The sequence below is a fragment of the Nerophis lumbriciformis genome, linkage group LG36, assembly GCF_033978685.3.
Source record: "Nerophis lumbriciformis linkage group LG36, RoL_Nlum_v2.1, whole genome shotgun sequence".
NCBI classification, from domain to species: domain Eukaryota; kingdom Metazoa; phylum Chordata; class Actinopteri; order Syngnathiformes; family Syngnathidae; genus Nerophis; species Nerophis lumbriciformis.
This window is the reverse complement of record NC_084583.2, coordinates 16,412,960-16,427,500: the sequence shown is the minus strand read 5'-3', so window position 1 is coordinate 16,427,500 and position 14,541 is coordinate 16,412,960.

Genomic DNA, 14,541 nt, shown 5'->3' with positions numbered 1-14,541 from the left:
TCAAACACAGCACGGCAAGTACATGTCTACATGTTTTTTTAGGTAAACATTGCTATTTCCCAGTGTTCCCAAACGCAGCACGGTGAGTACATGTCTCCATGGTTTTTTGGGGGGGTTTACATTCGTTGCTATTTCCCAGTGTTCTCAAACGCAGCACAGTGAGTACATGTCTACATGTTTTTTTTTGTTTACATTGCTATTTCCCAGTGTTATCAAACGCAGCACAGTGAGTACATGTATACCGGTACATGTTGTTTTTTGGGTTTACATTCATTTCTATTTCCCAGTGTTCTCAAACGCAGCACAGTGAGTACATGTCCACATGGTTTTTTTTTTGTTTACATTGCTATTTCCCAGTGTTATCAAACGCAGCACAGTGAGTACATGTATACCGGTACATGTTTTTTTGGTTTACATTGCTATTTCCCAGTGTTCTCAAACACAGCACGGCAAGTACATGTCTACATGGTTTTTTTTTAGTTAAGATTGCTATTTCCCAGTGTTCCCAAACGCAGCACAGAGAGTACATCTCTACATGTTTTTTTTTTAGTTAACATTGCTATTTCCCAGTGTTCCAAAACGCAGCACAGAGAGTACATCTCTACATGGTTTTTTTTGTTTACATTGCTATTTCCCAGTGTTCCCAAACGCAGCACAGTGAGTACATGTCTACATGTTTTTTTTTGTTACATTGCTATTTCCCAGTGTTCCCAAACGCAGCACGGCGAGTACATGTCTACGTGGGTTTTTTTTTGGTCAACATTGCTATTTCTGAGTGTTGTCAAACGCAGCACAGTGAGTACATGTCTACATGTTTTTTTTTGTTTACAATGCTATTTCCCAGTGTTCTCAAACGCAGCACGGCGAGTACATGTCTACATGGTTTTTGTTTTTGTTTACATTGCTATTTCCCAGTGTTCCCAAACGCAGCACGGCGAGTACACGTCTACATGTTTTTTTTTGTTTAGAATGCTATTTACCAGGTTCCCAAACGCAGCACAGTGAGTACATGTATACAGGTACATGTTTTTTTTTGTTTACATTGCTATTTCCCAGTGTTCTCAAACGCAGCACGGCAAGTACATGTCTACATGGTTTTTTTTTGTTACTTTGCTATTTCCCAGTGTTCCCAAACGCAGCACAGTGAGTACATGTCTACATGGGTTTTTTTTGTTTAAATTGCTATTTCCTAGTGTTCTCAAACGCAGCACGGCGAGTACATGTCTACAAGTTTTTTTGTGTACATTGCTATTTCCCAGTGTTCTCAAACGCAGCACGGCGAGTACATGTCTACATGTTTTTTTTAGTGTAGGTTGCTAATTCCCAGTGTTCTCAAATGCAGCACGGTGAGTACTTGTCTACATGTTTTTTTTTGGTTTGCATCGCTATTTCCCAGTGTTCTCAAACGCAGCACAGCGAGTTTCATCTGCATGTGTTACATATTGCACAGGTGTGTCACCGGTCCGATAGAACCCAATGGGTCCAGTTTGCTGAGTCATCCTGGTCTTACCTCCCTGCATAAAAGGGTGTGCCTCAGGGTTCCATATTGGGTCCGTTGTTGTGTTCCATCTACGTAAATAATCTCTGTGATAATGTTTCAGATGCTGCCTTCCATTTTCATTGTGACAAGGCGGTCATATGTTCTTCATCCCTCGCTGTGGCGCAAACCTTTGAGCTCCTGCAGTCTGCTTTTGATGTTGTTCAGTACCAGAACTCATCACTTCGGGGGAATGTCAAACAATTTGAATAAATGGAGAAGCTGTTGCTATTGGGCACTCTACTTGTTTTTTTATTGTCAGAAAGTGTTTTAGTTTGATCTTATTCTGACGCAGTTTTAAGATGTCAGGTTTCCTGTGCTCTTATTTTGGCGAGCTAGTCCGGGACGTCATTTCCTGTTTGTCGAGTTCCCTTTGCAAAAAAAGTGGGATTTTTCACATTGACTGTGTGCTCCCCCTCTGGCCAACATATGAAATAACAAGTGTGTGGAAGACAATGAAATAAAATAAATATGTATATAGAGACATACTGTAATAACTTGAAGTAAATAATGAAGATTAAAAACCAATTACAACTATAAAAATAATTAACTAAAAGCAGTCTTTTTCTCACAATGTGTCAACTTTTTTTCTCATAAAATTGGGAACAATTTCTCATATTCTTTCTGTTTCTGTAATACTGCAATATTTTTTCATAAAATTATTACTTTTTAATGCAAAATGGTGACATTTGTCGTATAAAGTTCTGACTTGTATCACAATATTGCCAATTGTTTTGTTGTTCTTGTAACACAGTGACATTTTTGGAGTAAAATCATGACTTTTGTAAAATTCCGATTATTATTATAACATTGCCAACATTTTAAAGTTTTCTTATAAAATTGGGACCCTTGTCGAGGAAAATTACGACCTTTTTCATAAAATTGCCAAAATTTTAAGCTTTTCTTGTAAAATTGCGACTGTCAACAGCATCGTGTGCGTTCCTGACTAAAATGCAAATATGCGGCTGGTATTCATGTTAAAACGCCTATAATGTGTTGGATGTAGCCTTAATGGAGTGTTTGTTTGCAACAATGTTTCTGCATGAAGATATATGGCAACATACTTCCCATTACACGGTAGTTACCCTATCCTACCACTAGAGGGCGACATAGACAATGTTATTGGCGACATACTTCCTATTACACGGTAGTTACCCTATCCTACCACTAGAGGGCGACATAGACAATGTTATTGGCGACATACTTCCTAATATGCGGTAGTTACCCTATTCTACCACTTGAGGGAGACATACACCATGTTTAAAGCACTGCCTTAATCAACAGTGCATTCATTTCTAATGGACTGTTTTAATAGTTAATATTGTAGAGTATATTATATTATATATAACATTATACATATCATGTTATATTGTTGCATATTATATTGCCTAAATGTATCCTAATCATTCTTTATATGTGTTCCCTATTAGTATAGTACCGCGATACCAATGAATCATATTCAATACTATACCGCCTCCAAAAAGTACCGGTCTGGTCACGTCATGACATTGCTGGTTTTACGAGCAGAGGAGCATGTTGGGCAGCGCGCACACACAGAGTACTTACAAGCAGACACCGTGTGTAGACAGAAAAGGGAGAACGGACGCATTTTGGTGTAAAAAGTAAAGATAAAGGTGAAGTTATAACACTGAAACACCCTCAGGAAGAGGTGCTTTAGCTAGCGGCTAATGTCCATCCACAGTGTTTTAGCTACTTCTAAATCACTAATCCTGGCCTCCATGGCAACAAATAAAGCAAGTTTCTTGCAAGTACTATTATCACTGGAGGAGGAGGAATAGCTAAACACGCTTCACTACACACCGTAGGAGGATACAATAGCTCACCGGCGTCACAATGTAAACAAACGCCATGAGTGGATCTACACCTGACATCCACTGTAATGATACCAAGTCGATACCACTATAATAACATCGACATTTTTTTGACATCACAAGATATTCTTTTGTTTTTAAATGCATATTATGTTTATAAAGTCAGTAAATATGTCCCTGGACACATGAGGACTTTGAATATGACCAATGTATGATCCTGTAACTACTTGGTATCACATCCATACCTAAATGTGTGGTATCATCCAAAACTAATGTCAAGTATCAAAGAAGAGAAGAATAAGTGATTATTACATTTTAACAGAAGTGTAGATAGAACATGTTAAAACAGAAAATAAGCAGATATTAACAGTAAATGAACAAGTGGATTAATAATAATTTTTTACAGTTTGTCCCTCATAATGTGTACAAAATAATAGGTGTATAAATGACACAATATGTTACTGCATAGACTAATTAGGAGTCTTTGTTTGTTTACTTACTACTAAAAGACAAGTTGTCTATTTTATTTAAGGACTAAATGGCAATAATAAACATATGTTTCATGTAAACTAACATTTGTTGTTCAAATAAAGACAATAATGCCATTTCTTGTGGTCCCCTTTGTTTAGAAAAGTATCTAAAAGTACCGAAAAGTACACTCATACACATATATACAGTGGTGGTCAAAAGTGTACACACACTAGTAAAGAACATCATGTCATGGCTGTCAATCATTTCTACAACTCTTATTTTGTTGTGATGTAGTGATTGGAGCACATACTTGTTGCTCACAAAAAAACATTCATGAAGTTTGCTTCTTTTATGAATTTATTATGGCTCTACTGAAAATGTGAGGGTCAAAAGTATACATACAGCAATGTTCATATTTGCTTACATGTCCCTTGGCAAGTTGACCTGCAATAAGGCGCTTTTTGGTAGCCATCCACAAGCTTCTGCTTGACCACTTGACCACAAAATTGGTGCATGTACACTTTTGATCGTGATATATGCACTCATGCATATAATCACGTTTCAGCAAACATATATTAACGTTGTTGCCCTAGGGGAAACACACAGCACACTGACAAAGCTTACCTTTTCTTTTAGTATAACAATCTACAAGGTTAATACAGTTTGCTTCTTTCTTCCCCTCCATTTGTCTGCTTTCTTTTGTATTTCAAGTTATCATTACATATATTTTTATTTGCATTTGAAACAATTATATTGTTGATAACAGAGGTAATTATTGTTATTATTCATTATCAATAGTACTCTTTCTATTGGTATTTATATTGATCCATGTGTAGTAATAATGTTCATTATCATTTCTGTGTTATTAATATTTACTTAACTGCTTCTTGCTGCGGCCCGGCTGTGCCAAACAAATAAAATAAATCCATTTAATAAAGTCAAATACAAATAAGGCAACAAGAGAAGTATCCCACACTTCTCTTATATAAAGTAAATGTGTACAGTGGATATAGATCATCTACTATATGATTTGTCTGAGTGGCTGGACAAGACATAAATAAATAAATACATTTAACAAAATAAAAATTGTGGGTTATTTTGATTTCCTGCTATATTCTCCATCTTATAATTTACAATAAGCTTCTAAACTACCATATTTTTTGGACTATATAAGCCACACCCACAACATTTTTGAAGAAAAACAATAGTTTCCATGTAATAGCCGCACCGGTGTCATGACTTGGTCCGGGGTGTGTGCTTTTCCAGGATGCAACGGAAAGTTGGCTCGTGCGAGACGGGAATGAAGGTACATGATTTATTACTATCAAAAAAAGGAATAAATGAAAGCGCGCACAGTGGCGGAGAATAAACTATAAAACCAAAAAGACTATAAATATGGAACAAAAACTTACTTGGCTTGAGGAATTGACATGAAAAGAAGTATCAGGCCTGAACAGAGCATAAATGTGTTGAGGTCGTCAGGACGAACAACAGAATATGAATGAACTTAAATACTATGGACATGTTTAGTGAAAGCAGGTGCGTGACTCAAAACGTGAAACAGGTGCGTGACGTGACAGGTGAAAACTAATGGTTGCTATGGTGACCAGACAAGGGAGTGAAAAGACAGAAACTAAACAAAACATGACTTAAAACAAAACATGATAATACAGACATGACAACCGGACGATAAGCCTCAGACGTATACGTTGTGAAATAGGTTTTTACACAGAAATATTTTGTAAATGTTTATGTACATACCTTAATTGTTTCCAAATGGTGTCTGATAACAGGGCAGTAAAACGGCTGATCAAACAAAACAGAAGTCATGGTCATGGACCCGCTAGCTGCGGAAGCTAGCTCTCCAATCAGCGAAACACCCAAAAACTTGACTTTGGTGAATTTACGAAACTAAAACAATACCAAAAGAATGCCATCCATCCATCCATTTTCTACCGCTTGTCCCTTTCGGGGTCGCCAGTTAATAATACTAACTCAGACACTCATAAACGTGTTAGCATATTAGCTAATGCTAACAAGACTAGTACATACAAATATAATAATAATAACTGGGATTTATATAGCGCTTTTCTAAGTACCCAAAGTCGCTTTACATGTAGAACCCATCAATCTCCAAGGTTTCTCATAGTCATTCACATCGACGTCCCACTGGGGTGAGTTTTTCCTTGCCCGTATGTGGGCTTTGTACCGAGGATGTCGTTGTGGCTTGTGCAGCCCTTTGAGACACTTGTGATTTAGGGCTATATAAATAAAGATTGATTGATTGATTGATCATTCACACCTGGTGGTGGTAAGCTACTTGGGGTAGACTTACGGAAGCGTGGCTGCAATTTGCGCCTCCGACCACCACCTATCATTCATCATTCAATTCACCGGTGTGAGTGGCACCGGGGGCAAAGGGTGAAGTGTCTTGCCCAAGGACACAACGGCAGCGATTTCTGGATGGTAAGAGGCGGGGAGCGAACCTGCAACCCTCAGGTTTCTGGCACGGTTGCTCTACCCGCTACTCCGTGCCGCCCCTGCATGAAAACACTCCTACAGACATCACACATGGAACGGTTTAGTAAGCATGAATAGTTGTAGTTATATTGTAAAACTTACAAGCGTTGCTTGGAGTGACGAATGAAGAACTGATACAAATAGAAAGGATATGGTCGGCTGGAAAACCGAACAATAACTGTACTTCTGGTAGGTTCATAGCTCCGTCTGAACGGGAGGGCATACTTGCCAACCTTGAGACCTCCGATTTCGGGAGGTGGGGGGTGGGGGCGTGGTGGGGCGTGGTTGGGGGCGTGGTTAAGAGGGGAGGATTATATTGACAGCTAGAATTCACCAAGTCAAGTATTTCATACATACATACATATATATATATATATATCTACATCCTGAAAATATGCAAACAAAACTGTGTTTAGATAATTGATACTTCAAACTTGCATAAATAAATATTAAGGAATATAACATAACTTGGCTTCTGAGAGTTTCAAAATGTATTGAATAAAATGCTAAAGTTGTTGATAAACAAGCAATTATTTTAATAATTAAATATGGTCATTTGAATTTAAAAACAATTATTTCAAATATGTTTATTTTAATGTATAATTCTATGGCTGGATGTAATAAGGAGTCAGGAAAAAAATACAAATAAAAATACAATTAATTTTGATGTTTTTAGCAAAATATAGTAAAAACTTTTTTTTAATTATTTTTTTAATTAACAAATATATTTATTTTTAGGTAAGATAAACATAATAATACAATGTATCTCTAGTCTGGATGATTTAGTTCTTGTCACCCTGTTGTCCTCCCGTCATGAAAAAAAGGCTGTCCTCACTCAGGTCCGCATGGAACTGGAGGGGGCGTGGCCTCCAGCTCCGGCTGAAAATCGGGAGATTTTCGGGAGAATATTTGTCCCGGGAGGTTTTCGTGAGAGGCGCTGAATTTCGGGAGTCTCCCGGAAAATTCGGGGGGGGGGGGGGGGGGGGGGGGGGTTGGCAAGTATGCGGGAGGGCAATGCAGCACATGCAGTGAACAAACTGGTCCAAAAGATGGCACCAGAGCACAAACAATAACACACCTGTTCAGTGTGTTTGCTCTGGTTTCTTTTGAACTATTTGCACTATAGCCCGCCGTCTGCGAAGGAAAAACCCATAAATTAGCCGCACCGTTTCATAAGCCGCAGGGCTCAAAGCCTAGGAAAAAAAGTAGTGGCTTATAGTACCTTAAAGAGCGGCGAGCAGAAAGACAGCAAAGCATTTTCTCTGACATATTTGCATGCTTTTTCTGCTATTTTGACATTTTGTGCTACACTTTGCTAGGATTTGGAGAAAGTACACCAAGGCTGTGTCATGTCTGTGTGATCAGGTTTTATTTTTGGACTTTTTGTGCACTTTTGTTTTGTTTTGTCACCATAGTTACCCATTAGTTTCACCTGTCATGTCACGCACCTGTTTTGAGTCACGCACCTGTTGTTAATCATGTCCATAGTATTTAAGTTCATTCATTTTCTGTTGTTCGTCCTGACGACCTCACCCCACATTTATGCTCGACACATTTCTAACTCCTTTTCATGTCCATCGTTCACGCTGCTCCTTTTTTTGTCCATGCCAAGTAAGTTTTCTTTATTCAAGCCATAGTTTGCAAGTTTTGTTTAATTGTTCATAGTTTATTCTCCGCCACTGTGCGCGCTTTCGTTTATTCCTTTTTTTTTTATAAATATAAATAAATCATGTACCTCCATTCCCGTCTCGCCCGAGCCAACTTTCCGTTGCACCCTGGAAAAGCACACACCCAGGACCAAGTCCTGACAGGCTGAGCCTGAGTATCGACACGTGTCAACATAAATAAGCGTCACCATCAATACAAACAGAAAATCCTCCCACATTTGGACCAAACTACCAAGCCTGCACTGTTGACTGTTTTTTTTCTAGTTTGTACTCCCAGTGACTCACCCAGAGTGACTTCTGCAAATACACAGAAGATAAGACTAGAACTGACCTGACCCCATCACAGCCACGTAAGTACCAAACAGCTCACTTTTTGTTTCATCTGACCACAGAACTTTCCTCCAGAAGGTCTTATCTTTGTCCATGTGATGTCAGATGAAACAAAAATGGATCTAATTACAAGTGTATGTACACTTTGATCGTGACTGTACGTGTATGCGAGGCCCTAACCCGATCCACTATAAACAGTGCGAGTCAATGTTAGAATAATTATCTAGAAGTTATCACACAACTCTTGTGCTTAAAGGCCGTTGCTATAGTTATTATCAATTGTGCTGAAGTTGTACTTTTCTATCTGTGCAAAGGCCATACTTGCCAACCTTGAGACCTCCGATTTCGGGAGGTGGGGGGAGGGGCGTGGGGGTGGGCGTGGTCTGGGTGGGACGGGGGCGTGGTTGGGGCGTGGCTAAAAGTAGAGGGGTATATTTACAGCTAGAATTCACCAAGTCAAGTATTTCATATATATATATATATATATATATATATATATATACCGGTATATAAGAAATACTTGACGTTCAGTGAATTATATATATATATATATATATATATATATATATATATATATATATATATTTATTTTATTATATATTTTATTATATATATATATATATATATATATATATATATATATATATATATATATATATATATATATATATATATATATATATATATATATATATATATATATATAAAATAAATACTTGAATTTCAGTGCTCATTTATTTACACATATACACACACATAACACTCATCTACTCATTGTTGAGTTAAGGGTTGAATTGTCCATCCTTGTTCTATTCTCTGTCACTATTTTTCGAACCATGCTGAACACCCTCTCTGATGATGCATTGATGTGTGGCACGCACAAAAGTGCTTTCATCAAATGCACTAGATGGCAGTATTGTCCTGTTTAAGAGTGTCACAACATTGCTGTTTACGGCAGACGAACTGCTTTACGGTATACAAAAAAGTGACTGCTGTTGTGTGTTGTTGCCGCGCTGGGAGGACGTTAATGAAACTGCCTAACAATAAACCCACATAAGAAACCAAGAACTCGCCCTCCATCATTCTACAGTTATAACGTCATTGGGCAGGTACGCTTTTTTATATTGTGGAGGACCTGAGTCCGCCTGAATTTCGGTAGATTTTCGGGAGAAAATTTGTCCCGGGAGGTTTTCGGGAGAGGCGCTGAATTTCGGGAGTCCCCTCGGAAAATCCGGGAGGGTTGGCAAGTATGGCAAAGGCACACAACTTGTTATCTTCCATTGCGAGTTGTCTTGTATCAGCAGTTTGTTTCCAGACTCTGCCTGCTGACAGCCGAGGACGGACATCGAGTACCTCAACGCAGACAAAGCAGAGACAGGGCGAAATCACGAGTGTCAGCACATTTCCATTCTGAATAATCAAGTATTGTGTCTACTGGGGGCTGCTTGCATTACCCCTCCCTTCAGAAGCAGCCTCTGTGATGTTAACTAGGGACCTCCCGAATAAATAGAGGAGCACGTGGGACTGTACCTTAGAGCAGTGGTTCTCAACCTTTTTTCAGTGATGTACCCCCTTTGAACATTTTTTTAATTCAAGTACCCCCTAATCAGAGCAAAAGCATTTTTGGTTGAAAAAAAAGAGATAAAGAAGTAAAATACAGCACTATGTCATCAGTTTCTGATTTATTAAATTGTATAACAGTGCAAAATATTGCTCATTTGTAGTGGTCTTTCTTGAACTATTTGGAAAAAAATATATACAAATAACTAAAAACTTGTTGAAAAATAAACAAGTGATTCATCCATCCATCCATTTTCTACCGCTTATTCCCTTTGGGGTCACGGGGGGCGCTGGAGCCTATCTCAGCTACAATCGGGCGGAAGGCGGGTTACACCCTGGACAAGTCGCCACCTCATCGCAGGGCCAACACAGATAGACAGACAACATTCACACTCACATCCACACACTAGGGCCAATTTAGTGTTGCCAATCAACTTATCCCCAGGTGCATGTCTTTGGAGGTGGGAGGAAGCCGGAGTACCCGGAGGGAACCCACGCAGTCACGGGGAGAACATGCAAACTCCGCACAGAAAGATCCCGAGCCTGGGATTGAACCCAAGACTACTCAGGACCTTCGTATTGTGAGGCAGATGCACTAACCCCTCTGCCACCGTGAAGCCCAAGTGATTCAATTAATCAATAAATATTTCTACACATAGAAGTAATCATCAACTTAAAGTGCCCTCTTTGGGGATTGTAATAGAGATCCATCTGGATTCATGAATAATAATAATAAACATTTCTTCACAAAAAAATAAATCTTTAACATCAATATTTATGGAACATGTCCACAAAAAATCAAGCTGTCAACACTGAATATTGCATTGTTGCATTGTAATGAATGGAATAGCATACTTGATTTGATGTTCAGTTTATGAACTTACATGCATATTTTGTTGAAGTATTATTCAATAAATATATTTATAAAGTATTTTTGAATTGTTGCTATTTTTAGAATATTTTTTAAAAATGTCACGTACCCCTTGGCATACCTTCAAGTACCCCCAGGGGTACGCGTACCCCCATTTGAGAACCACTGCCTTAGAGCATAGGGTGAAACTGTAACTGAGTGTACAGCCCAATACGTCTCTCCTCATGAGCAAAATTCAACTCTGTCTCTGCTTGATTCCTTGCTTCTTGTCTCGTTTAATAGATAGTTTGGTGTTTGAACCTGACAGTCAATAATCAATAATCAATCTTTGCATCCGCACTCCATGTGACTTGTCAGCGTGTTCATCAAACGTGCGAAAATGCACTCTCTCCTGCATTGACAGCGTTCATCAGTGGATTAGGAACCATTGGGCTGGCCAATGACTCAATCAAATATAAATAAGCTGCGGTGGATACCAGAGCAGATTTGGAATGATGTCATCACCCCTGATAGTTTCTATTTGATATGGCAAAATGACACAGCTGTTAATATCTGCAGCCCTGAACTAGCCCTGTTAGGAAAAGGAAGGAAGTTATGTTGGTCCTTATCTATTATTGTCATGTCTGTGTGATCATGGTTTTGTTTTAGTCATGTTCGGTTTTGTTTTTGGACTTTTTGTGCACTTTTGTTTAGTCACCGTAGCAACCATTAGTTTTCACCTGTCACGTCACGCACCTGTTTCACATTTTGAGTCACGCACCTGTTTTCGTTAATCATGTCTATAGTATTTAAGTTCATTGTTTTCAGTTTGTCGTTCTGACGACACCCCACATTTATGCTCTGCACATTTCTGACACTTTTTTCATGTCCATCGTTCACGCTGCTCCTTTTGTCCATGCCAAGTAAGTTTTGTTTATTCATGCCACAGTTAGTGTTTTTGTCGTTGTTCATAGTTTCTGCCTTTGTGCAAGTATTTGTTTTCATAGCCAAGTTGTTTCTCCGCCACTGTGCGCGCTTTTCGTTTGTACTTTTTTTTGATAAAATTAAATAAATATGTTCTCACATTCCCGTCTCGCCCGAGCCAACTTTCCGTTGCCTTCTAGAAAAACTAAACCCCAGGACCAAGTCATGACAATTATCTCATTCTAATATTTGCAGTGCGCCCCTCTGCTCCAATCATTTTAGTAATAAACGTGTTGCAAAATGTTCCTTATTAAACTGCGATCTATGCTACTAAAACGCAGGTATTGTTGTCATGTGGTTAGGCAAAAGGTAGCCACTAGTTAATTTTTTTATATATATTTTATAATTATTTTTTTTAATTTCCCCCTCCCTCAGGGCGAGGATTCGACAGGGCGGTTGCTGGTTGTTCCATCTCCGTCGTTGGGGTCGCTGTGGGCGGTTCCCGTGGCCCCCGTGCTGGGCGGTCCTGCGGCGGTCGACTTGAGTGGGGTGGCCTTGGGCGGGCCCCGCTGTTCTCTCCGGGGGTGGGGCATACTTGCCAACCTTGAGACCTCCGAATTCGGGAGATTGGGGAGGGTGGCGGGGGGGCGGGGTCGGGCCGGGGGGGCGGGGTTAAGGGGGGAGGAGTATATTTATAGCTAGGATTCACTGAAATTAAAGTATTTCTTGTATATACTGTATATAGCACAGTACACAGTAATGAAAACACAGTTGTTCTACTAACTGTACTGTACTTGCTGCTTACTTAAAGGGGAACATTATCACAATTTCAGAAGGGTTAAAACCATTAAAAATCAGTTCCCAGTGGCTTATTTTATTTTTCTAAGTTTTTTTCAAAATTTTACCCATCATGCAATATCCCTAAAAAAAGCTTCAAAGTGCCTGATTTTAACCATCGTTATAACCACCCGTCCATTTTCCTGTGACGTCACATAGTGATGCCAACACAAACAAACATGGCGGAAAGAACAGCAAGCTATAGCGACATTAGCTCGGATTCAGACTCGGATTTCAGCGGCTTAAGCGATTCAACAGATTACGCATGTATTGAAACGGATGGTTGTAGTGTGGAGGCAGGTAGCGAAAACGAAATTGAAGAAGAAACTGAAGCTATTGAGCCATATCGGTTTGAACCGTACGCAAGCCAAACCGACAAAAACGACACGACAGCCAGCGACACGGGAGAAAGCGAGGACGAATTCGGCGATCGCCTTCTAACCAACGATTGGTATGTGTTTGTTTGGCATTAAAGGAAACTAACTATGAAGTAGGTTTACAGCATATGAAATACATTTGGCAACAACATGCACTTTGAGAGTGCAGACAGCCCAATTTTCATCAATTAATATATTCTGTAGACATACCCTCATCCGCACTCTTTTCCTGAAAGCTGCTCTGTCCAGTTTAAGGGACGGTGTGAGCCAAGACATCCAGGGGGTTTAGCTCGCTCGTCTGCGGGAACAAACTGCCGCCATTGCTTGCCGTGCTACCGAGGTCCTTTGTCCCTGAATTGCTCACACACTCCGGCAGATTCAATGGGGGTCTGGCGGCAGATTTCTTTGACTTTATGGTTGGAAATGCATCTGCTTTGAGTGTCGCAGGATATCCACACATTCTTGCCATCTCTGTCGTAGCATAGCTTTCGTCGGTAAAGTGTGCGGAACAAACGTCCAATTTCTTGCCACTTTGGCATCTTTGGGCCACTGGTGCAACTTGAATCCGTCTGTCCCTGTTCGTGTTGTTACACCCTCCGACAACACACCGACGAGGCATGATGTCTCCAAGGTACGGAAAACAGTCGAAAAAGCGGAAAATAACAGAGCTGATTTGACTCGGTGTTTGAGAAAATGGCGGATTGCTTCCCGATGTGACGTCACAACAAGAGCGAATATTAGAAAGGCGTTTAATTCGCCAAAATTCACCCATTTAGAGTTCGGAAATCGGTTAAAAAAATATATGGTATTTTTTCTGCAGCATCAAGGTATATATTGACGCTTACATAGGTCTGGTGATAATGTTCCCCTTTAAAAAAAAAAACACTTATTTGAGTAGCTTTTGTTCTGCCATTTGAGTACTGGCGAGCAATCTCTGAATCCGGGAACATATCCTTCACGGATTTGTTGAAAACATCCGCAAATGAGAACGGGATGTTGCTTGCAAGGTGGCCCATAATACTGCGTTGCCGACTCCTTGTGCTTCTCTGACCGTTCATGAGTGACTATATCCATTCGGCCACCGTGTTATGGGTTATAGATAAACCTATGGATAACGGAGACATATATAATAGTCTCCTTTTCAGGTGAGAGGATGATAAAGGCAGTGCCTTTAAGGCATGCCCCCAATATAGTTGTCCGGCTGGAAATCGGGAGAAATTCAGGAGAATGGTTGTCCCGGGAGATTTTCGGGAGAGGCACTGAAATTTGGGAGTTTCTCGGAAAATTTGGTAGGTTTGGCAAGTATGGGGTGGGGGTTGGGCTCATGGGGGCCCGGGCGGGGGGTGGTCTCTCGCTGGCTCGGGGGCTGGCTGTCCTCTGCTTCTCCCGTGCCTTGTCCTCTGCCGGGCGCGTCTGTCTGCGGCCTGCTGCTGGCTCTTCCGGACGGCACGGTGGGCCGGGCTCTGGGGTTCCTGTCACTGGCCGGCCTGGCTGCGTGGGGCCGGTGGTCCCTGGTTCCCTGGGCGCCACACCTGCTGTTTGTGGGTTGGGCTCTCTGGGTGGCTGGGGCCGTACTTTGGCTCCCGCACATACTGGGAGTCAAATATATTGTACATACAAATACACATTTACTCAC